The following is a 25,316-nucleotide window of genomic DNA, read 5'->3' on the forward strand; positions in this document are numbered from 1 at the left end:
GAAAATAAAGTCTGTCACTGTTTTCATTGTTTCCCCATCTATTTGCCATGAAGTGATGGGACTGGATGCCATGATCTTAGTTTTCTTAGTTGAGTTTTAAGCCAACTTTTCCTTTCACTCTTCCACTTTCATCAAGAGGCTCCTTAGTTCCCACTATGCCAAGTTGGCTTCCTAAGCAACCTACCTCTTTTTTTTTTTTTTTTTAATTGAAGTATAGTTAGTTTGAAACTGCTAGGTGGTGTTCTGGGGGCTCTGAGGAGCTCTGGTTCTTTGTGTTTCAGCTCAGAAAGAATTCAACAAGAGGCAAAGAGATAGGCAAGAAATGATTTATTAGAATAGGATGATTTTGAGGCTTGCAAGCAGGAGGGTGAGAGGGTACTACACCCCCAAGAACTTAGTGGGCTACAGTTTACAATCAAAGAAAAAGTGGGGAGGGGGAAAAGACCACGTTCTTTCTCGCTCTTGAATGAATGCCATGCTTCCATCACAGCTTCTCCTCCATGTCAGGTGGGGAATTTTCTTGTCTGTATATGGTCAAGACAGGACTGTATTGGCACAATGGAAATGAGCCAAAAGTGGTAACATATATGCTTTGGCATATATTTCAAGTTTCAGTATAACATCACCCTTTCCTTATGTTTTTGTTTTTAATGTGTCCAGAGGAGCATGTCCTAGGAATCCTTAATTTACTGAGTTTCCTGGACAGGATGTGGGTCTCATGCCACCATTGTTTTATTGTTTGGGAGCACGTCTCACACTTCTGTTGTGTGGTTTTGTTACTAAGTAAGCCTGCTTGGCTTTGCAATTAAACAAACCCGCTTTCTTTAGTGATCATTAACTTACAGGGGTCTCCCATACTTTTTCTTTACTTACATCCCTTAGTGTGATTAACTATTTAATTAACTACTTTGTCCCTTTACTCTGTCCCTATCAGAAGTCAAAGACAAATATATCACTTATATGTGGAATTTTAAAAATTATACAAATAAACAATTACAAAACAGAAATGGACAACTCTTTTATTCAGAGAGGACTTAAAGTTACTTCTGCTTCAGGGAAAGACCACTGAATCACTCTAAATGGATCACTGTAAATGAAATTCTCAGGTTGGAGTTGGTTTTTTTTTTTTTTTGGTCATTCAAATAGCATGAAGAGGTTGTTTGGCAAGGGGTCTTCCCTGGTGTTCCAGTGGTTAAGAATCTGCCTTCCAATTCAGGGAACATTTGTTCTGTTCCTGGTTGGAGAACTAGGATCCCACATGGCTCAGAACAACTAAGTCCAAGCACCACAACTACTGAGCCGAGACGCCCCACTACTGAGCTCACATGCCACAACTAGAGAGAAGCCTGAGCATTGCAATAAAAGGTGCCAACTAAGACTGACACAGTAAAAAACAAATTAGTTTTTTTTTTAAAAAGTAGCTTTGCTTCCAAATTCTTTTTTCTTTTCTTTTTAAAAAACGCTTCCAAATTCTTGGTGGCAATGTCCTCTCCCTCCCACAGCCACAAAGGTTCAATTTTCCCTCGCTGAGGGTGCAGCCCAGCTTTCTGCAGAGAGGCTCTCCTGCAGTCTTCACTACAGGAGGCCCTCATCTCTTTTTTCCCCACAAACCATGAAGTGTGGAAACAGAGGCTCCCATTCACCTGGCCCAGCAAAAGCTTTCAGAGTGAAAGCTAGTTCCAGCACTCCACTTACCTATCTGGCTGTGTTCCCTAGACTGAGAATTCCTTTTTTTTTTTTGCCAGACGCCCAATGTTTGTAATGAAGGTACGGTTTTTTGTTTGTTTTGTCTTGTTTTTTGGTTTCTTTAAACAAATATTACCCAGGATTGATAGTTGTTGTCAGTGGATGAGTTGATCCAGGTCGTAGTCTACTATGTTCCCAAAACAGAAGTACTCACTACATTTTTCAAGAGTAAACAGTTTAGAAAAACAATGAGATTTGGAATTTTTTTCACTGAAAATAAAAAGGATGGTTGGTTTAAACCTTCCTTGTTTGTTTGTTCCAGAACAGGAACTATTCTCATTAATCAAGGTCTACAGTTACAACTCAAACACATATTTCTTTGGAAAATGCTTACCCAAACAGACAATTGTTTTGGAACTCTGAAATCCCTGAACACCATTTGAAATTAAATAACTTTATAGTTGTATAAATCACCAAAAGAAAGATACCATTGGTCAAATTGAGTTGAACTGAGTTTTTTGAACTGTGGTGTTGGAGAAGACTCTTGAGAGTCCCTTGGACTGCAAGGAGATCCAACCAGTCCATTCTGAAGGAGATCAGCCCTGGGATTTCTTTGGAAGGAATGATGCTAAAGCTGAAACTCCAGTACTTTGGCCACCTCATGTGAAGAGTTAACTCATTCGAAAAGACTCTGATGCTGTGAGGGATTGGGGGCAGGAGGGAAGGGGATGACAGAGGATGAGACGGCTGGATGGCATCACTGACTCGATGGACTTGAGTCTGAGTGAACTCCGGGAGTTGGTGATGGACAGGAAGGCCTGGCGTGCTGCGATTAATGGGGTCACAAAGAGTCGCATATGACTGAGCGACTGAGCTGAACTGAACTGAACTGATGTACCTTTCTAGGAGGATGGCATGGTATGGGGAATGAATGTGTGGGCTGAGGTGCCAGACTACATGGGTTCAAATCCCAAACCTGCCACTTACCAGCTCTGTGATTGGGGAAATTACTTAACTCTGGGTCTCAGTTTCCTCATCTCTAAAATGGAGATAATAATAATGCCTATCCTATAGGATTGTATTGAGGATTGTGTGATTTAATGTTTGTAAAGCTTTTTTTTTTTTTTTTGGTTGTGCTATGTGGTATGTGGGTGGGGTCTTAGTTCCCTGACCAGGGATCAAACCCATGACCCCTGCAGTGGAAGCTTGGAGTCTTAACCACTGGACCACCAGGGAAATCCCTTGTAGAGGATTTATATTAGTGTCTGACCCAAGATAAGCTCCACATATGCATAAAAAAAAATCCCCTATAAGGACTTCCCAATACAGGGGACCTGGGTTCTATCCCTGGTCTGAGAACTAGATCCTACATGCTGCAACTAAGACCAGGTGCAGTCAAAAAAAAAAAAAAAAATATATATATATATATATATATATATATATTAGATCTCCTATATATAAAAACAGACTAAGAGCCATGAAATTAAGAGATGCTTACTCCTTGGAAGAAAAGTTATGACCAACTTAGATAGCATATTTAAAAGCAGAGACATTACTTTGCCAACAAAGGTCCGTCTAGTCAAGGCTATGGTTTTTCCAGTGATCATGTATGAATGCGAGAGTTGGACTGTGAAGAAAGCTGAGCGCCGAAGAATTGATGCTTTTGAACTGTGGTATTGGAGAAGACTCTTGAGAGTCCCTTGGACTGCAAGGAGATCCAAACAGTCCATTCTGGAGGAAGTCAGCCCTGGGTGTTCTTTGGAAGGAATGATGCTAAAGATGAAACTCCAGTACTTTGACCACCTCATGTGAAGAGTTGACTCATTGGAAAAGACTCTGATGCTGGGAGGGATTGGGGGCAGGAGAAGGGGATGACAGAGAATGAGATGGCTGGATGGCATCACCAACTCGATGGACGTGAGTCTGAGTGAACTCCGGGAGATGGTGATGGACAGGGAGGCCTGGTGCTCTGCGATTCATGGGGTGACAGAGTTGGACATGATTGAGCAACTGAACTGAACTGAACTGAACTGAAGATTCTTTAAACAAATGATTTCTCTGTCCTTTGGTCTTCTACATCCTAGGTTTTCTGCAAGGGAATAATATCTCCATTTTGATAAGTTTCTAGTTTAAAATGCCTTACTTTTATGAGGCAAACAAAATTCTTTTGTCTCTGAATATTCTTTACTAAATGCAAAATATGTTTTATTTCTTTTGTATAGCCCATCCTCTATGCCACATTGATATAAGTATTTTGTGTAATTGTACACACACACTAAAGACTGCTTTGAAACTAATTTCCTTAAACAAAAATTATGACAATTATTTTATTATGAAATTTAATCATTCTTTTCTATCCTGAGTTAACCTGAGCAATGCATGGGTTTCACCAAGGTGTAGACTACATCTATTCCAAGGTGTAGACTTTATTTTCCTATCTAGATACATGGTTTATATCTAAAAATGAGAGCAAAAGATGGTGGAATTTCTTCAAGAACAAGTTGATTGGGTCAAAAGATAATGACACTGATAGATATTCTAAATCTATTTTGTTTTAAAGTTTGTATCCTACATGCTCATGGGTTCTGGTTATGATTTGAGAGCTTCCTATACAGAGACATTATGATCAAAGAGTTCTCAGCATTCCTAGGTGTGAAACTGAGACATAGAACAAGGTGGTTTAAAGTCATTTCAAGAGCAGTGGAAGAGAAAAAACTCGACTGGCCAGGAGATGCTTGCAGATTGTCAGGGTAGACAGATTGAGATAGTCTTAGAAGCCTGTGTTTGAAAGAGGCAGTGAGGAATGAACAATCAAAGGTTATCATGGGAATATAAATGTACAATCATTACTGTTCTCTGTAATGAACAGTATGGAGGATCCTTAAAAAAGCAAAATAAAAAGGAATGAATTTGAGTCAGCTGCACTGAAGTGGATGAATCTAGAGCCTGTTAGTACAGAGTGAAGCAAGTTAGAAAGAGAAAAACAAATGTTGTATATTAACTTGTATATATAGAAACTAGAAAAATGGTACTGATGAATCTACTTGCAGGGCAGAAAAAAAGATGCAGACATAGAGAATGGACTTGTGGACATAGTGGAGGATGGAGAGGGTGGAGTGGATTGAAAGAGAAGCACTGAAATAGATACATTACCATGTGTAAAACAGATGGCTAGTGAGCAGTTACTGTATAACACAGAGAACTCAGCTTGGTGCTCTGTAACGACCTAGAAGCGTGGGATGGGTTAGAGGCAGGAGGAACATTCAAGAAGGAGGCAATATATGTATACTTATGGCTGATTCACATTGTTGTACAGCAGAAACCAACAGAACATTGTAAAGCAATTATCTTCTAACTAAAAATAAATGAAAAAAAAGTATTGCAAAAATTACTGATAAAAATCCAGAGTTATCAGTAAATCAAACTGACAACTCTCTTATCAGAGTCACTGGTAAATCAAACTATGTTGTTGGTTCTGCATAATTTTGGAGAGTTTCCCAAAATCTCAGAATTGTGACATTTTAGAAGAAAAGGCAATCCAGTCTGTTTTACAGATGAAGAAATGGAGACCCACAGAAATGGACTGGCAGACTAGCACATTAACTCCATAGTTAGCAAGGATCTGCTCTGCCATTTCCTAAACAGTATGATTTGGGCCAAATACATAGCCATTTTGTTTAAACATTTATTTATTTATTCAGCTGCCTTGGGTCTTAGTCGATGCATGCGGATCTTTGTTGCATCATGTGGGATCTTTGCTGAGGCTCACGAACTCTCTAGTTGTGGCTTGTGGGCTTAGCTGCTCCACAGCCTGGGGGATCTTAGTTCCCTGACCAGGGATTGATTGCAAGGCAAATTCTTAACCACTGAACCACCAGGGAAATCTGGTATATAGCTTTTTTAGATCCAAGTTACTAATATGTGAAATGGGGCTGGAATGGTAAGTATTAATTGGTAGAACACATGTGAAATGTTTAGCAAAATGCCTAACATATATTACATACTATTATCATCATTGCAGGTGGCTGCGAGGAGATCCAACCAGTCCATTCTGAAGGAGATCAGCCCTGGGATTTCTTTGGAAGGAATGATGCTAAAGCTGAAACTCCAATACTTTGGCCACCTCATGTGAAGAGTTGACTCATTGGAAAAGACTCTGATGCTGGGAGGGATTGAGGGCAGGAGGAGAAGGGGATGACAGAGGATGAGATGGCTGGATGGCATCACTGACTCGATGGACGTGAGTCTGAGTGAACTCCGGGGGTTGGTGATGGACAGGGAGGCCTGGCATGCTGCGATTCATGGGGTCGCAAAGAGTCGGACACGACTGAGTGACTGATCTGATCTGATCTGATATGATTATCATCATTATTAGTACAGGACTAAAATCTGGCTTTATAATGACTTCTAATCTGGAATAGGCTTCCCAGGTGGCACTAGTGGTAAATAATTCGCCTACCAATGCTGGAGATATAACAGACGTGTGTTCAATCCCTGGGTCAGGAAGATTCCCTTGAGGAAGTTACAGCAACCCACTCCAGTATTCTTGCCTAGAAAATTCCACGGACAGAGGATCCTGGCGGGCTCTTTGTGATCTGTGGGGTCACAAAGAGTAGGACATGACTGAAGTGACTTCACCAGCGCAAGTGAGCACGTGCATGTGCACGTGTGCACACACACACACACACACACACACACACACATACACAATCTGGGATAATGAATAAGAAGACTCTAGATATTACTGAAGTTGAAGGAAATTTTATCTCATGCTTATGATCAACTTTTAAACTTGCATATAGTAGAGATAGCAGTACAGAATATTTTTCCTAATATTTTCCTCAAAGATAAATGTCTTCTTGCTAAAAGCCTTCTGTTATAGCAACGTTCAGGGAAATTCCCCAGTAAATATAATAACTACTTAAAAGACATGAAATTTGTTTCCCTATAAGTTCATAATAAATATTTATTTACCCTGGAAAATTCAGATATATTTGGTGATGTCAATCCCCTGCTTTAAAAGAAAATAAACCCAATAAAAACAAATGAAATAAAGAAAAAAAAACCCTAAAAATAGAATCATCATGTGATCTAGAGTCCTACTCCTGAGCATATATCCGGACAAAATCATAGTCCAAAAAGATACATGCACCCCATTGTTCATAGCAGCACTATTTACAACAGCCAAGACAAGGAAGCAACCTAAAGGTCTGTCAACAGATGAATAGATAAAGAAGATGTGGTACTTATATGCCATGGACTATTACTCAGTCATAAACATAATGAAATAATGCCATTTGCAACAGTATGTACGGACCTAGAGGTTATCATACTAAATAAAGTAAGTCAGACAGAAAAACAAATATCATGTAATATCACTTATATGTGGAATCTAAAAAAAAAAAATGATACAAATGAAGTTACTTAATCCTCTGGAGAAGGGCATGGCTACCCATGCCAGTGTTCTTGCCTGGAGAATTCTGTGGACAGAAGAATCTGGTGAACTACAGTGTATGGGGTCACAAAAAAAAAAAAAAAAGGAGAAACAATGTCACAGATGTAGAAAACAAATTTGGTTACGGGGTTGGGGGCAAAGGGGAAGGGAGGGATAAATTGGGAGATTGGGATTGACATATACACACTACTATGTATGAAATAGGTAACTAATAAGAACCTGCTGTACAGCACAGGGAACTCTAGTCAATACTCTGTAATATCCTATATGAGAAAGAATCTAAAAAAGAGGGGATGTGTGTGTGTGTGTGTGTGTGTGTGTAACATTCACTTCGCTGCATAGCAGAAACTAACACAACTTTGTAAATCAACTATATTTCAATAAAATTTTTTTTAAAAAAGGATATTGTAAAAGACTTCAATTTGAGTTCTTTTTTTTATTGAGGTCCTTAATGTGGTTGTTTGTGTTTTTTTTTTTTTTTACCTTTCTTAGGTACTTATGTGGGTGGCAGTCAAGGATTTGGCCTTCCTTTTATAAATGAGGGGAAACAGACTATGCTTTCCCAAAATAATTGCTCTTTGGCATAAGGATTATTTTGAGCTGATTATTTTTAAGAAACAGCAGGCACAGAGTGGAAGTTGTCGCATTGTCAGGGATGAAAATTATGACAATTACATTTATAAAGGAAATCTCCATTCGCCAACTGTCTCCCTCTCTGTACCAGGAAGACAAAGATGACTCTCAATCATGAAAGGACACACAGTGAGCCCAAACAAGCCAGAACGTTGGAGTTCGGAACAGAGGAGGCGATGGCAGGACCATGCAAGGAGACTTGGCTCAGACTCTAAAAAGCTCCCCGAAGGTTTTCAGCAAAGCAGTTTTCGGCAGGGGTGATGGCGGGGGGAGGTGGAGGAGGAGGGCAGGGGTGCGGGGCGGCGGGAGAGACAGGTAGTAGGGCACGTGGCACAGCATGTTGGATCCTAGTCCCTGACCAGGTATTGAACCAGCACCCCCTGCATTGGAAGACCGTAGTCTTAACCACTGGACCACCAGAGAAGTCCCTAGCAAAGCATTTTAAAAAGCCAGATGAGGGTGGGATGGCAGTGATGGTGTTGCAGTTCATGCACAGTTATCTGACTGGCTGATGGTGAAGTAACAGGGTGGTGTCACAGGGGTTAACATTACTAGTTCTTAGGTTCCAGGAGGCCTGGGGCTAGGTACTCAAGGTCATCATGTAATTAACATCTTCCACTGGGGGTGGGGGAGTTTACATCCGTAAAACAACTCAGGAAATGTATATTAGATACTGTTGTCTAGGTACCTCAGAGAGGTGCTAACGCAGAAGATATGGGGAAAAGGCCTGTCCTGGGAAGGCCTTGGAGAAGAAAATGGCAACCCATTCCAGTATTCTTGTCAAGAGAATCCCATGGACAGAGGAGCCTGGTGGGCTGCTGTCCATAGGGTCGCACAGAGTCGGACACGACTGAAGCAACTTAGCATGCATGCATGAATGGGAAGGTCTCATAGGGTCCTGCTCAGTTACACAGCCAGATGGAGAGACACTGGGTGATGTGGTCCAGAGGGTCCCAAGTCCAGTAACTTCTGTCCTGTGGAGCTGGAGTATACCATCTTCCTGTGACCCAGATGAGGACACCAACCTGGAAACTCTCTAAGTCTCTTTGTTCAGAGTTTTGTAACCCAAACTCTACCTTCACCTCTACCACATCATCTCTGGAGGGCAAGGAATGGGGCTGAAACTTTCATCCCACTAATCAATTAGTCTTTCTTAGCTACATCCTAAGGGACTTCATCCTTAGTTACCTCATAATTGTGATTGAAAGAGGCTTGTTATGAATAACAAAGACACTCTTATCATTCAGGAAATTCCAAGGGTTTTAGGAGCTGTTGGGTGGGAGGGTTGGGAAGGGGAAGGGAAGAATAAACACGTTTCTTATGTTATCCATGAGAAGGAAGCCACAGGGCAAATTCCAATTTTGACCCCAGTTTCATATTTTATACCAATTCCATTATCCTAAACAAATTTTAAACACCAGGGACCACAGTTGCCTTACATATATTGAGCAGAGTTAAGACTTGTCAATTGAAAGAAAAAATGCACAATGTAAGAGTTAAGTTTTATTCAGGGCCTTACTGAGGACTATAGCCCAGGAGACAGTTTTCAGCAGCACTGAGAAACTGCTCCAAAGGGATGGGGGGAGGTTAGCTTGTATATGATGTTTTGCTGGAAATACATGCAGTCAAGTATACATCTTGATAAAAGATTACTGCTAGTCACAAAGAACAGATATCTCAAGTTAATAATTTATAAAAGCACTATGCTTTTCTGTGTGTGTGGGGACATGCAAGAAGTTGGTTTCATTAAAATTCTTCCTGAGATACATCTAACTATCTATGAGGCCGCTTGCCCTAAGCACAGAGCATCCGGTTATCTTCTTCTACTTCTTTTGAAGCACAGAGTACTTCATCCTATAACACTGCTTTAATCTCTTCTGTCTGAAGCACAAAGTTGGTCAGTAATGGCAGTAGATTAGTCTCTGGTTAGCAAAATGCTATGGTGAGCAAAATGCTATTTGTTCTTCTTTTGTTTGCAGACTCCTCCCAATGTTGTTATGAGTTATATAGGAAAGATAAAATGTGGGGAGACTCAGTTTAAAATCCTTACAAGAAAAGGCAAAACTCTCCAAAATGAAGGTAAAGGAATAGTCCAACGAAATGGGAAGAACTGGAATTCAGGCAGCAGAAGAGTTGGTGTGTGTGCTTAACCCTTACACTGCACACCTCTCCACGAATCACAGGCTCTGTGCTCTTCCAGACTCCAACAAACAAACTAGATTGTTGTGGAAAATAAAAGATCACAGATAAAAGGTGAGAGTTAAAATCTGTTATTTGTTAAGAGGGACATGCAGGAAGGAATAAAGTCTGGGCTCACCAAGAAGAAGCTGGGTGGCTCTTGCTTCAAAGATCCTTGGCTCAACTTGCTAGGTATGTGGCCTGTGTTCTTAAAAAAGGAAAAATGAATTTAATTTAGGTGCAGTTAATCACAGGCAATTTGGGCCTGAGCAAGAGATTACAACATTGAAACATTTTCTGTGGTGTTGATGTAAAATCAAAGCCATATATTAGAAAATGCTGAGAACTGTTTGTCATGAAGACTAATAACTCACCTTTGAAAGGGGTCATGGTGTTTTTCTATGAGGAAAAAACGGAAAGTCTCAGTTTTGGATCCCTACTTGAAACAACAAAGCCTTTGGAATCAAAATCAGCTCCAAAACAGAGTTCCCTGTGGTAGTCCTACCCAACAGAGAGAAGAGGTAGGACCATTATATTAGCATTCCCTGCTGCCCCTGTCTTTCTCGAGTTCTGGTATGCTTCGTATTCTGCCAAGGCCAGGTCACATTTCTATGGAAAGAAACAAAACGTACTCACAATTAGGATCTTATTATTTACTAAGAGTTGGGTGAGGGAGGAAAATTCTCCTTTCTTCTCTTCTAGGTTCTTTGGCTGGCCCAATAATTAAATCGAGAAGACAGATTAACAAGGGAAAAACAAATTAAATTTTGCATGTATGGGAACCCATAAAAATATGAGACTCAGATAAGTGACCAAAGCAGGCAGTTATTAATACCTTTTAGACAAAGAAACAGTAAATTTGTAAAGAATTGGTAAGACAAGGAAGTTTGGGCTTGGGGTAGTAAAATAGTAAAGCACTGATAAGGTTTGTTTATACAGTCTTCTTGGCCATAAATTCCCTCTCTCTAGTGATAAGGATGTCTCTCTTTCTCCTGGTATAGGAAGCGTAACTTTTATTGCTCAGGGAGGCAAAGGAGGTCAGAGTGTCTTTCTTGCACTGGCTATTTCTTCAGGAAAAATAATTCAAAATAATTAATATACCTAAGTGGCATATTCTGTTCCCCTTCTGTTGCGTGAAGAAAGGACTGATGACTAACTCACCTTAACTGCTTGACTAGTCTTATTAAACATCTTTTTTTTTTATATAACCAGAAGAGGAGAGTGAAAAATAACGCCTTTGCTGGAGATATAATACATAATGAGGCAAGCTGGTCATGGTGAAAGCTTCTAACTCTAAGAAATATTTGGGGGCCCTAAATTAATCTGTGCCCTGGACTAGCAAATATCAAGAACTGCTTTTAAAGACAACTGATACCATACTTTTGAAAAGAGTCACAGTATTCATCTAAGGGGAGAAGATGAGGTTTTGGAGGGTCGATGAAATCTTATTTTTTCCTCTAACTGGTAGTCTGCGCAACAGAAAGCTGTCTGATTGGGAGGGTCACTTTTTTCATCAGGGGCCCTCTCTCAGGCTGCACCAAAGCCAGTTTCACCTAACTGGTGTGGGTAAGATTCAGACAATGGTTTCTAGGACATCAAGGTTAGTTGTTTAAGATGGAGGGGAAATTTAGGAGTCTGGAATACTACATCACAGATTTGAAATTAGGATTTGTTAGCACTAAAGAGGGGCTTCCCTGGTAGCTCAGATGGTAAAGAATCTGCCTATAATGCAGGAGACCCAGGTTCGATCCCTGGGTCAGGAAGATCAGCTGGAAAAGGGACTGGCAACCCACTATGTTGCCATTATTCTTAGTATTCTTAGTATGCCATTATTCAACCCCCTATTCATAGTATTCTTGCCTGGAGAATTCCATGGACAGACCATGGGGACAGAGATTCGGATACGACTGAGCGACTAACACAGCAACAACACTAAAGGGATTCAGGGACATATTTACAATAAAACTACATTTTCATACTTTACTTTCACAGTCTTATGTTTCTTTGCAGTCCCAACTGACCTTGAGGATGGCATCTGTTCTCGGTGCAGTGGTTCACTTTTTGATCCTAAGTTGGTGTCTAAAAGTACAGGTAACATTTCCTGCTCATGAGTCCTCATCTCTGCTGACACCTACTCTCTCATAGCAGGCCTCCAAGGATGGGCTCCATAAATTGGGCTTGTTAGAAATTGTGAATCTCAAGAATTATAAGATAAAACTGAGAAGCTAAATAAAAGCTTAAAGCTTAATTATTTCAGAATGTAATTAGTGTACAGCCATTGTGCACACATGAATGTATCATTCATGACATATGTGACCATGTCACGTGACTTGTACATCATCTGAGCAAGGAGTACATAAACTGGATAGTATGGAGTGCCAAGTACACGCCAGTTCCTCAGTCAATACGATGAGGGCATAGGGGCAGAAAATTTTTCTCTCTTCCCCTCTAGGTTCTTTGGCTGGTCTAATAATTAAACTGATATAAGACAGATTAACAGGAGAAAATCACATTTAACTATGTATATACAGTAGTCGACAAAGACATGAGACTCAAAGGAAAGTCACACAGTTGAGGCTTATATGCCATCCCAAGCTAAGAAATACGATAGGGGCCTGGGGCTTCAAAGGGGAGGAGAGTAATTCACAGGAAGATAAAAAAGAGCAGATATTCGATAATCAGTTGTTTGCCCTGGGACTTCCTTGGTGGTCCAGTGATGAGGACTTCATCTTCCAATGTAGGGAGTGTGAGTTCAACCCTTGGCTGGGGAGCTAAGATCCTACAATGCCTCAGTTCAGTTCAGTTCAGTCGCTCAGTCGTGTCCGACTCTTTGCGACCCCATGAATTGCAGCACGCCAGGCCTCCCTGTCCATCACCAACTCCCAGAGTTTACTCAAACTCATGTCCATCGAGTCGGTGATGTCATCCATCCATCTCATCCTCTGTCGTCCCCTTTTCCTCCTGTCCCCAATCCCTCCCAGCATCAGGGTCTTTTCCAATGAGTCAACTCTTCGCATGAGGTGGCCAAAGTATTGGAGTTTCAGTTTTAGCATCAGTCCTTCCAAAGAACACCCAGGACTGATCTCTAGAATGGGTTGGTCAGATCTCCTTGCAGTCCAAGGGACTCTCAAGAGTCTTCTCCAACACCACAGTTCAAAAGCATCAATTCTTCAGCACTCAGCTTTCTTCACAGTCCAACTCTCACATCTATACATAACCACTGGAAAAAGCATTGCCTTGACTAGACAGACCTTAGTTGGCAAAGTAATGTCTCTGCTTTTGAATATACTATCTAGGTTGGTCATAACTTTCCTTCCAAGGAGTAAACGTCTTTTAATTTCATGAAAATCCCAAAAAACAAAAAACAGAAGCAATATTGTAACAAATTTAATAGAGACTTTAAAAATGGTCCCCATCAAAATGTTTGCCGTGCATGTAGATGTAGGCTTTCAGATAAAAAATGTTATCTTTGGTAATAGTTCTTTCTCTGGTATAGGCCCCTTGTCTAAATTCTTTTAGGCAGTGAAGAGGGAGGTAAAATTTTTTCCTGAGTCTGCTGGTTGTTGATTGCCTTCACCTCAAAATAATCTGCATGCCAAAATGGCATGCTTGGGGGTGGCATATTCTGCTCCCCTACAGTGCCCAAGGACACTGTTCCTTCCTTATAGGTGTCTGACCAGGTTGACCTAGACATGGCTGACCATGCATTTGATGATCAGTATACGCGCTGTACTGAAGAAATGGAGGAAATGGCACCCCAGCTGCTAAAAGAACTGGAGGCAAACAAAGAATTTTCAATTGAATGGAAATGGGCATCAGAGACATGGAACGACATAAAGAACACAATGTTTCAAAGAAACTCAATGATTTTCATGGAACAGCTCTTGTAGCCTCTTCTAATGGGGACATTGTAAATTTTAATAGAGCCATAAGAGAATTCCACAGCAATTCAGACAATTTTCAATTCAAAGCCTTCCATTATTATTTGACAAGAGCTCTTCAACTTCTTAATCAAGGAGATTGTTATACAGTATATAAATGCTCTGTCCCCAGGTTTCATTACAATGGGACTGGAAATGTAAGCTTAGGGGGATTTATCGACTCAACTTTGTCTAAAAGAAGAGGTATAAGTCCTTTTATTTTGCAAAAACGGCAGTGGAACATGTTTAAAATCACCATTTGCTTGGGCGTTCCTATTAAAGAATATTCTTACTATCCACATGAAGTGGAAGTATGTTGTGTTAGTTCATTCTAGGGTATGAAGTATATCAGAAAGTAAATGTCACTGAAAAGGAAAAATACTTTGAAATTACACTTGAGAATCCCAAAAATGATAGGAGCAATTACAACTGCTTCTATCATAGCTTGAAAAATAATAGGAGTATGGACACAAACTACTCCTATAATTGGAATAGTCCGTGCCACTTCTATGAAATCTCTTCAGGTGAGTCAGGGTCTGTGCTTGAGATGGGAGTGGTGGGGCCATCGAGAGGGGAGAAGCTACCCAGAGCAGACACAGGGAGGCTTCCAGTCGACTGAGGAGCATGTGGTCCCTGAGCAGAGTACTAATGTTCTAAAACAGAAATCAAACCTCAGGCCTAGAGACCCATGGCAACTTCTAGTTTTGCTAAGTTCTCCATCTCCCTGCTGCATTAAAAGATCAGAAAGATCTGCTGGGCACCAGGGAACACGACTCATGTAAAGTACCAGAACGTGTGGTGGTGAAGTCAGGGGAGGTGGAGACCTAGTTCTAGGCAGAAATCCAGGCAAATATCCAGATGCCTGAACTGAGGCAGTGCCTATGGCGATCAAAGGAGGCCAGGGAATTGGTGTTTCTAGGAGGTGTTCCGGGAGAAAGAGGGTGAAAGCTGGACAGACAGAGGAGTGTGGTCAAAAACAAGGGTGAGGATGATGAATCTTGAGATTTCTAGTATGGAGAGTTTGCAGTTCCTGAGCAGGTTAGAAGACATTCCCAGCAAAGTAGCTGGCTAGGATGAAATGTAGGTGAATAGTGTTGGAGCTGAGATCAAAAATCTGAAAGGTTTTGCAGGAGTAGGGCCATGTAGGAGACCACACACAGGGATGGTGCCTGGCCTGATGAAGATTAGAGATAGGAAGACCAGAGGACACAAACCTCTGGGAAGGCATGTTAGGAATTGCTGGAAAGAGCAAGGGAGGGCATAGAGAAAGACTGCTGTGTCTCCATCCCCAAGATGGGTGAGAAGTGTCACCAGGATCAACCTCCAGCAACCTTCCCCAAGGGGTCCTGGCTCTCAGATTTCTGTGATTTACACTCATTGTTCCTTCTAGTCTGAAGTCTTTGATTTCATGTCATATTTCATCCAGTCTAAAACAGTATCATTTTAGTAACTGTCTTTTAAGACCTATCTCAAATATCACTTCCAATGTTGCTTTCCTTGATACTTTCAGGCAAAACTTGTGATCTATGCCACAGGTCTGGTGTCAAACAACCTCAGCGATAATTCAGGCTCAACCACCACTGGCTCTGTGACTTTGGCCAGGTTACCTTAATAACCTGTGTATCAACTGCTTCATTTACAAAATGAAGACACAAATAATAAATAGCAGATGGTAAAGAATCCACCAGCAATGTGGGAAACCTGGGTCCAATCCCTGAGTTGGGAAGATAACCTGGAGAAGGGAATGGCTACCCACACCAGTATTCTTGCCTGGAGAATTCCATGGACAGAGGAGCCTGGCAGGCTATATAGTCCATGGGGCTGCAAAGAGTCGCACATGACTGAGCTACTAAGCACAGCACAGCACAAAGTGTTTTTTAAAACTGTAATGCAATATGGTTCATCAGATTGGCAAATACCTTAAGTTATATATTACATCTACCTGCATTAGCAGGCAGGTTCTTTACCACTAGTACCACCTGGGAAGCCCCTCTGAAAAGCAAAAAAGAAAAAAGTCGAAAGTGAAGTTGCTCTGTTGTGTCCGACTCTTTGCGATCCCATGGACTGTAGTCTACCAGGCTTCTCTGTCCATGGGATTTTCCAGGCAAGAGTACTGGAGTGGGTTGCCATTTCCTTCTCCAGGGGATCTTCCTGATCCAGGGACTGAACCCAGGTCTCCTGTATTGCAGGCAGACGCTTTACCCTCTGAGCCACCAGGGAAGCCTGAAAGGCAAGAGGAGAGTCTAATTGCTGGCCAAGTATATGGATCCTCTAGAGCCTACCCCGGAGAAGGCAATGGCACCCCACTCCAGTACTCTTGCCTGGAAAATCCCATGGACGGAGGAGCCTGGTGGGCTGCAGTCCATGGGGTCGAGAAGAGTCGGACATGACTGAGCGACTTCACTTTCACTTTTCACTTTCATGCATTGGAGAAGGAAATGGCAACCCACTCCAGTATTCTTGCCTGGAGAATCCCAGGGACGGGGGAGCCTGGTGGGCTGCCATCTATGGGGTCACACAGAGTTGGACACGACTGAAGCGACTTAGCAGCAGCAGCAGCAGAGCCTACCCTCTTGGTTTTCTGAACATAATGTAAAGCTCAGGAAGCTTGAGAGGTCCACATCTTGAGCAACCCCATACGGAAACCTTTCCTTCTGTTCTGCCCCTCTGCAGGAATGAGAGAAAGTCCTAACTCCTGCTGCCACTGCCCGGCCTCCTGGTCCTGCTGCTCTTCCCTGCTGAGCTGGAATCCTCCCCTGCATGGGGCCTGGTTCTTCAGGGGTTTGTGAACAGGGCTGTTGGAGGAAGGCAGAAGGGCAGGGGGCTGACTGGCTTGCCAGCATCGGCAGTACTGTCGGACTTTTGCATCCACAGGTTCCACCAACCACGGGTTGAAAATACTGGAAAAAGAGTTCAGAAGTTCCAAAAATCAAAACTTGAATCTACCACAGATTCAGTAGCTATTTACATATAATTTACATGGTATTTACAACTATTTACATAGCATTTACATTGTATTGGGTATTATAAGGAATCTAGAGATGATTTAATGTATATGGGAGCATATGTATAGATTAAATGCAAATACTGTGTCATTTTATATAAGGGACTTGAGCATCCTTGAATTTCAGTACTCGCAGGTGATTCTGGAACAGTTTCCCCACAAATACCTTCAGACAACTGTACCGTATTAGGAAAGGTGGGACACAGGATCTTTTTCATGGCCCACGTTAGTTCTCATGTCCCCTAAGACATCTGAGGGGTCTGCTGGATCTGAGTGCAAAAGTGTGTGCTCCATCTTCAAATTTATTACCTGAAATAAATCTCAATTCTCTTGATACCTTGCTGTGATTAAAAAGCAATGTTTTTATGCACTGTCAGCAGTAACAGTCTTAAAAATGCAATTTCATTGTGATGAATGTTATAATCTAAAGAAATAAATCATTTATAATCACACCTTGCTTTTCTGTAACTGTGTATTTCTGCAGGCTGTATTATTTGCTCAAGAAATTCTCCCAAAGAATCAGACAGGATGCTGTTGAAGAGGTTGAAGAGGTTCATGTTTTATACTTGTCACAGATAGCCTTGCAGCCCTGATTGACTGAGCCAGAAATGTAAGCGCTGAGAATGGGCTATCCTCTATAGCTCAGGCTATAGGCAACTTAGTAGTTAACTTGTAGCAAAAGCGGTAGAATAGGAAGATTAAAATAAAAGAAACAGATCTAATACAGAGTCAGATTGTTCTTCCCTATTACAGGATGAGTCAATGAATGGTATTGGGATGACTGGCTCTACACATGAGAAAGATTAACAACAACAAAAAAAGAATGCCTACATTGCACCACACCTGAAAGTAATCACAAGGAAATTAAAGGTCTAAATATGAAAAATAAACCTCTAAAACTATCACCAAAGACATAGGAGTTTGTTTTTGTTTTGTTTTGTTTTAACTCAGAGAAGGAAGATATTTCTTAAAAGCAAACAAAGAAAAGATTTACTTCTTGCTTAATTCAGGCCGTAACAGAGCTCTGCTCACAGTCACACAGGGAAGCAGGATTCTGGCTCTATCACAGAACACACTGCTGTAATAGGGGGACAGCTGGAGGCTGTTTGATGAAATAAGGTTGTGATATTCTTGAGCAAAGATGCTTGTGGGAGTTTGGCCCAGTTCGTGACAGAATCTTGCTGGTTGTTGTGGACTCACCAATGGTGGCCTAGAGAGCCAGGTGGGAGAGTGAGGATGCTTTAGGTACTTACTGCTACTACTGCTTCCCAGGATGGTGAGGTACAGACACAGCTTCTTATTTATCTAGGGACAAGGTGACATCATAGTCACAAGAGTCTTAATGTTAGGATGACCTAGGGTATTGGTTATAAATCCTGGTTCATGATGATCCAGCAGCAGGGTTAAGGGGGAGCTCCAGAATGGTGTGTTTTAATAGACCTCCTTCAGCAATATGTGAACCGTGAACTTCCTGATGTTCAAGCTGGTTTTAGAAAAGGCAGAGGAACAAGAGATCAAATTGCCAACATCTGCTGGATCATGGAAAAAGCAAGAGAGTGGCAGAAAAACATCTATTTATGCTTTATTGACTATGCCAAAGCCTTTGACTGTGTGGATCACAATAATCTGTGGAAAATTCTTCAAGAGATGGGAATACTGGACCACCTGATCTGCCTCTTGAGAAATTTGTATGCAGGTCAGGAAGCAACAATTAGAACTGGACATGGAACAACAGACTCGTTCCAAATAGGAAAAGGAGTTCGTCAAGGCTATATATTGTCACCCTGTTTATTTAACTTATATGCAGAGTACATCATGAGAAACGCTGGACTGGAAGAAACACAAACTGGAATCAAGATTGCCGGGAGAAATATCAATAACCTCAGATATGCAGATGACACCACCCTTATGGCAGAAAGTGAAGAGGAACTCAAAAGCCTCTTGATGAAAGTGAAAGTGGAGAGTGAAAAAGTTGGCTTAAAGCTCAACATTCAGAAAACGAAGATCATGGCATCCGGTCCCATCACTTTATGGGAAATAGATGGGGAAACAGTGGAAACAGTGTCAGACTTTATTTTTCTGGGCTCCAAAATCACTGCAGATGGTGATTGCAGCCATGAAATTAAAAGACGCTTACTCCTTGGAAGGAAAGTTATGACCAATCTAGATAGCATATTCAAAAGTAGAGACATTACTTTACCAACAAAGGTTCATCTAGTCAAGGCTATGGTTTTTCCAGTGGTCATGTATGGATGTGAGAGTTGGACTGTGAAGAAGGCTGAGCGCCGAAGAATTGATGCTTTTGAACTGTGGTGTTGGAGAAGACTCTTGAGAGTCCCTTGGACTGCAAGGAGATCCAACCAGTCCATTCTGAAGGAGATCAGCCCTGGGATTTCTTTGGAAGGAATGATGCTAAAGCTGAAACTCCAGTACTTTGGCCACCTCATGTGAAGAGTTGACTCATTGGAAAAGACTCTGATGCTGGGAGGGATTAGGGGCAGGAGGAGAAGGGGACGACAGAGGATGAGATGGCTGGATGGCATCACCGACTCGATGGACGTGAGTCTCAGTGAACTCCGGGAGTTGGTGATGGACAGGGAGGCCTGGTGTGCTGCAATTCATGGGGTCGCAAAGAGTCGGACACGACTGAGCGACTGATCTGATCTGATCTGACCCCTCTCTCATCCCAACATTCATAGCCTCACCACCACTTTCTTCCCCAAGTATCGTAAGGACCAATCTCATTTTGCCCTTGGCCCCTGTTTATGAAGCCCAGGTCTTTCGGGTCCTCCATACAAGGCTCCACACATTCTCTATCTCACACTTCTTTACCTTCTGAAATGCTTCCACTGTGCCCCTGGAACTCATGGTGAGTGGTTAGAAACAGGTCATCAATCTCTCTCTAAATGCGGCCTTCACCCTCTGGATCTAACTTAGACACAACCTCACAAGGACATGTCAGCCTCATTCTTCCAAAGCTCAGACTAAGAAACCAGGAGTTAGCCTTGACTCCTGTCTTTGCCTCACACCCCACATCTGGGCCATGAACAAAATGTACTGTGTCTACCTTTCAATTGTATACTGAATCCAGTGCAATCACCTCTTACCACTCCACCGCTACCACCTTGGTCTCAGTCCCCACTATTTCTCACCCAGATTGTTTCAGTGATCTCTGCTGTAGATAGTAATCAGACTGTCTTTCTTAACTGCCCCCCCCCGACGCCCCGCCCATTGCTCTCCTCACTCTTGGAGAGGTTGGAAAGTTAAAAGCCACATTTCCCAGAGCCCATTGTAATTTGTTGTTGTTGTTTTGTTCCTAAGTCGTGTCCAGCTATTTTTGGACCCCAAGGACTATAGTCCACCAGGCTCCTTTGTCTATGAGATTTCCCAGGCAAGAATATTGGAGTGGGTTGCCATTTCCTTCTCCAGGGGATCTTTCCAACCCAGGGATGGAACCTGAATTGGCAGGTGGATTCTTTACTACTGAGCCACCAGGGAAGCCCCCCATTGCAATTAAGGTCTATGTATTAGTTCCTGATAATAATCACACACACAAAATACAGAAGGTGGAAATGGAATCATCTCTTTGATGATGTGAATGCTGGCAAGCAAAGGGAAACAAATAGGACTATTTTGGTGACTGGATTCTGGATCCCTTTTCCTTCCAAGGTCTCTCCACCAGCTTCATGGGTGTGAGAGCCAGTTTGGAGTATAGCAATAATTGCAGCCATCAGAATCAGCTTTCTCACAATTGGGTTTCATCACAGTGGTGAGACTTTAAAGACCAATGCCAGTGAGGACACCTGACTTCTAGTCCTTCAGCTCTTCCAACAATTCTGTAAGCTCCAAATTTCCTATATTAAATCCCTTTCTGTTTAAAACACCTGAGCAGTTTCTTTCTTTCGCAGGACCCTGACTGATACAACCTCCTAACTGATCTTCCTCCTTCTACTCTAACCCACCAGAATGACTATGAACTTAAGCCTAAACATATTGTTTCTCTGCTCAAATCCTCGGATGGCTAACAGCCAAAGTCCTTACAGTGCCCTGAAAAGGCCATATCCAATCTGCTATCCCATAACATTGTGATCTCATCTCATCTGATCTTTTGCCTCCCTGTCACAAACACTCCATCTCTCTTTCTCCTATTCTGCTTTATGCTTCCACTTAGCACTTGTCACAATTTAAATTACTGTACATGTATTTTCAATGCCATTTCATATTGCATCCTGCCCCCTCCATACTCCTGGTTCTTCTTGTCCTTCTTAGTTTTCTTTTTGCATAACAAAAAGTTACTACCTACAATCATCCAGTATCATTTGTCCATGTGTTTGTTTATTGCCTCTTTCTCATTTCTAAAACTTAAGCTCCAAGAGGACAGGGATCTGTGTATGCTTATTTCACTGATCTATCCCAGGCATTGAGAATAATGCCTGCCATGTATTAGGACCTTAGGAAAATTTTACTTCCACTTAATTTAGATTTTGGGTTATGGGGATTAAGAAATTAAATTCAAAGTCTTGCAGGAACTAAAATACCACATTTGCATTTTCATTTCCCACTGTGGTAAGATCAAGGAGAAGACCTATAGTCATCTTTTAACAGAATTCACAGTATAATTTATTTTCTCAAAGGGTTTGCCTTGACAGAAAATATTAAGGGCGCATGTATTAGAATTTAATTTCCTGGTATTTATTTACTTTTCTGTTTTATGTCTGCTTGTTTGAGAACTTTGCCTGTAAAACTCACAGTTGATAAAGGCACATTGTTACAAAGTACCTGGGGGACCAATAAGGCAGAACTCCATCTGATAAAGGATGAACACGGGCAGGATTAGATGGCTGTTCCTTCCTACTTTTTTCTTTTTTCCCTCAACTCCAAATCACAAGCAGCAGCTGATGTCAAAGCCTAATCTGTTCCATCCAGCCCCATTCTGGCCGTGAGGGCTTCTGTTACACTTGACTAAGATGAATTCCCCAACTGAGAAGGATCATATATAACGCACATTCATACCCGGAACACATTTTTTTCTCTTAAAACACAAGGATTCTCAGGGATCCATGAGGATCACAAGTCCAAGATTTCAGATTCTGGCAAGACTCTTGGTCAAACAAAACTAACGTTCAGAGAACACTGCCTAACGGTGAGGGTATGAGTTGCTGGAACAGAAGCAGTAGTTGATCCACACCACTACTGGGCATTTTTTTTTCTAAGGAGAAGCCATGCATAAATTTAGAAAAATATATAGCTCTCAGTCTCTGCTATTATCCTCTTGCTATTATCTTTATCTTAGAGTATCTGTCCACAGGGAACAAACTCCAGTTGCTCAGCTTGGGGTTCACCTACCTCCTGCCTCACCAGGGTGTTCAGTTGAATGAGGAAAAGTGAAAGAGATCCAGCCCTTATCCAGTCACTTAGGAGCTCTTGCAGGTTCTGCTGGCAACAGAACTAGTTAATTAACATTTAATACAGTAACCTGCCACTATGGGTTTAAACCCTAGACATGTGCAGCCACCAGGGGGCGTGGTGTGTACATTTACTCTGTCTTTTCTCAACACCCAGAGCATCCAACACAAGTTTTTCAACATGGATCTGAAACTCTCAGGCAGGCTGGTAGATTGTTTCCCTTGACTGGAGGGGGAGAAAAAAGATGAGTCATCAACATAAATAAGGGGAAAACACCCTTGAAGAGACTAAAACTAAGAAGTTAAAGAACATTGTCAGTGATTTATGTACACATAGTCATTTACTGGTAATGTGCTCCAGATAACTGAACAAGGGACAAATTACTTTAGAAAATGGGAAACTCTGGAAAGGAAATGAGGGAGCTTGGGGGTTCCCAACAGGAGAATTCAAATGAAGACTATGCTGAATCTCTTTGTTTTCAGTAAAATATCAGCTGGGTGGTGGTGTCATCTGTGAAAGCAGCAAAAGGAAATCCCATGATTCCCAGCTGTGGGAGGACCTGGGCTGTGGCTGTGGACAGGCTGCTTGGCAGAGGGGATCAAGGGCCTCCTTATATTTATTTTACCGAGTAATGGAATTCTCAGAACCTACCTTATTAGAAATCTTAGTACTGAAGCAGTTCTTAAAACCTTTGTGACTACCCATTTTTGGCCTGGTGTGAATTTGCATATCACTGGTCCTGATCTGCATATTTATTTTGTAACTCAGCAGGAACCATGAAGCCTTTAAACCAAAGTTAGATTTTCCTGGTTCCCATCCAAAAACATTTTGAAGAAAAGGCTTAGGTTTGAAAACAGGAATAGTGTTTGAAGTTGTAATAATAACCTAGTTCATTTTCCAAGGTTATTTACACATATTCTGTTTTAATTCTTTAAGAATATAAAATTTACCTTTTACCTAAAGGTCTTAATACTCAGTTGAGTAGTTTCATTTTTTTCAATTGGAAGTCATTTTTCTAACTTAAAAACTGTTAAAAGACTCATTCTTTTGAAGACTAATTAATTTATTTACATGTATTAACATAAATTACAGAGTGCAATTTACAGCCTCTTTGTAAAAATGGTGTTCTGCAGTTTGGAAGGTTTTATTTTTCTTTCATCCTGGAGGGCTTTTCATAAAAAGCTAGCACATTTAAATTAATGGAGGTGTGGCTTGAGGCCTTAACCCCAGCCCAGACATTGAATCCCTTTATTTTAGTCTTAAATATGCACTCAGGGATCTCTTGAAACCAATACAAATAGTTAATTTGTATTAACTATTATAACCTCAGTGGAGGTTGAGAGATATTACAGAACTATTTTCTACAAATCTACAGAGGGGGCCTAATTTATTCAGAAATACTTTTGATATTAAACTTATTTTTGGGTCATCTGTGAAACGACAAGACCAGTCCTCCAGAAACAACCAAACTGAGCTATCTACTGGGGTTCCAACCCTTGGATTCCCCACCCCCAATCCTTCAATTCATACCAGTTCAAACACAACGCAGCTGGGCTTTTACAAGTGGAACCAATCTTTCACTGAAACAACAAAAGAAGTTATTAAATTACTGGACAACCTAAAGATTAAGCAATGGCATTTTTTCCTTCTAAGGAGGAGAGTTTAGTTCAGTCGCTCAGTTGTGTATGAGTCTTTGGGACCCCCACGGACTGCAGCACGCCAGGCTTCCCTGTCCATCACCAGCTCCCGGAGCTTACCGAAACTCAAGTGCATTGCATCGGTGAGGCCAGCCAACCATCTCATCCTCTGTCATCCCCTTCTCCTCCCACCTTCAATCTTTCCCAGCATCAGGGTCTTTTCCAATGAGTCAGTTCTTCGCATCAGGTGGCCAAAGTACTGGAGTTTCAACTTCAGTATCAGTCCTTCCAGTGAATATTCAGGACTGATTTCCTGTATGATTGACTGGTTGGATCTCCTTGCAGTCCAAGGGACTCTCAAGAGTCTTCTCCAACACCACAGTTCACAAGCATCAATTCTTCGGTGCTCAGCTTTCTTTATAGTCCAACCCCTAAGAAACCGTGCACAAATTCAGAAAAACTGCTGTCCCGAACTTCCCTGAACCAGCGTATACATGTTTATCCTCTAGGGGGCGGTAGTTCCTTGTTTCTGGGAGAAAACAACCTTCTCTACTCCAGAGTTTTGTCTCTTGGAGCCTCCAGGGAAAATTCACTTAGCCATGCCTTAATTCGAACAGAAAGAAATCACTCCAGCTTCGAAACAGATAAAATTCTAACCTAGAAACCAGAAACATTCATTCCAAGAGACAGAGGCACCAGAGCGCTTCCGTCTGCTCTGACTGCCGCAGACTGACAGATAAGAGTCCACCCGTATTCTCTGGATCATACCTGTGAACATCTGGTGAAAGCCACAAGACAATGATCCACAACGGCAGGAAACAGAAAATGCACTTTTTCACTTCCCGATGCTCTATAGATGTTCTCAGACAGCTGCAGCTTGATGTCCTTGTTTTGAACCAGTTAGAACAGGTCCCAGAGAATCGGGAAGCAGCACCCTACTCCCTGGCAGGACCCAGACCCAGAGGGTTGAGGAGCACAGCAAGGGGCTCACCCCTCCTCACCTGATCCCCCAACCTCCATGGGTGGAGTGGAAGCAGCAGCCCCACACCTGAAGGGAGGGGTAGACTGGGATGATGTGTGTCTCCATGGCAACAAGTGTAGTCTGGTGACTCACAGCTTTTGTACATGCTGGGGAATCAGGGGAAGGACTTGGGGATGAGGGGCCCTCCCAAAACCTTGGTGCTAGGAGAAGACCTGTTTGGGTAGGGATAGGGGAGCTTGGAGAATTGTGGCATGGAATAGTCACTGCTAAAATTAAGCTGCTTGGAAGAAAATAAAGGGATTTGATACTTATTCCAAAAAAAAAAAAAGAAAGAAGGAAGGAAAGCAATCTCAGAGACAGGCAGGTACCCCAAGGAGACCCAAATGGGTTGTCATTGCCTGGGTTCCCTCTGAAA

General features: G+C 41.8%; 1 long non-coding RNA gene across 1 annotated transcript; it reads right to left on the reverse strand.

The window, feature by feature from the left end:
• Window positions 1-241: 241 nt before the first annotated feature.
• Window positions 242-24,971, reverse strand: LOC132342339 (uncharacterized). Its single transcript, XR_009490675.1, has 4 exons — window positions 24,040-24,971; window positions 10,092-10,160; window positions 6,146-6,281; window positions 242-524 (listed from the first exon to the last, which is right to left on the reverse strand). It is a non-coding gene; the product is annotated as an uncharacterized lncRNA (long non-coding RNA).
• Window positions 24,972-25,316: the final 345 nt, after the last annotated feature.

The sequence above is a fragment of the Bos taurus genome, chromosome 15, assembly GCF_002263795.3.
Source record: "Bos taurus isolate L1 Dominette 01449 registration number 42190680 breed Hereford chromosome 15, ARS-UCD2.0, whole genome shotgun sequence".
In the NCBI taxonomy this organism is placed as follows: Eukaryota; Metazoa; Chordata; class Mammalia; order Artiodactyla; family Bovidae; genus Bos; species Bos taurus.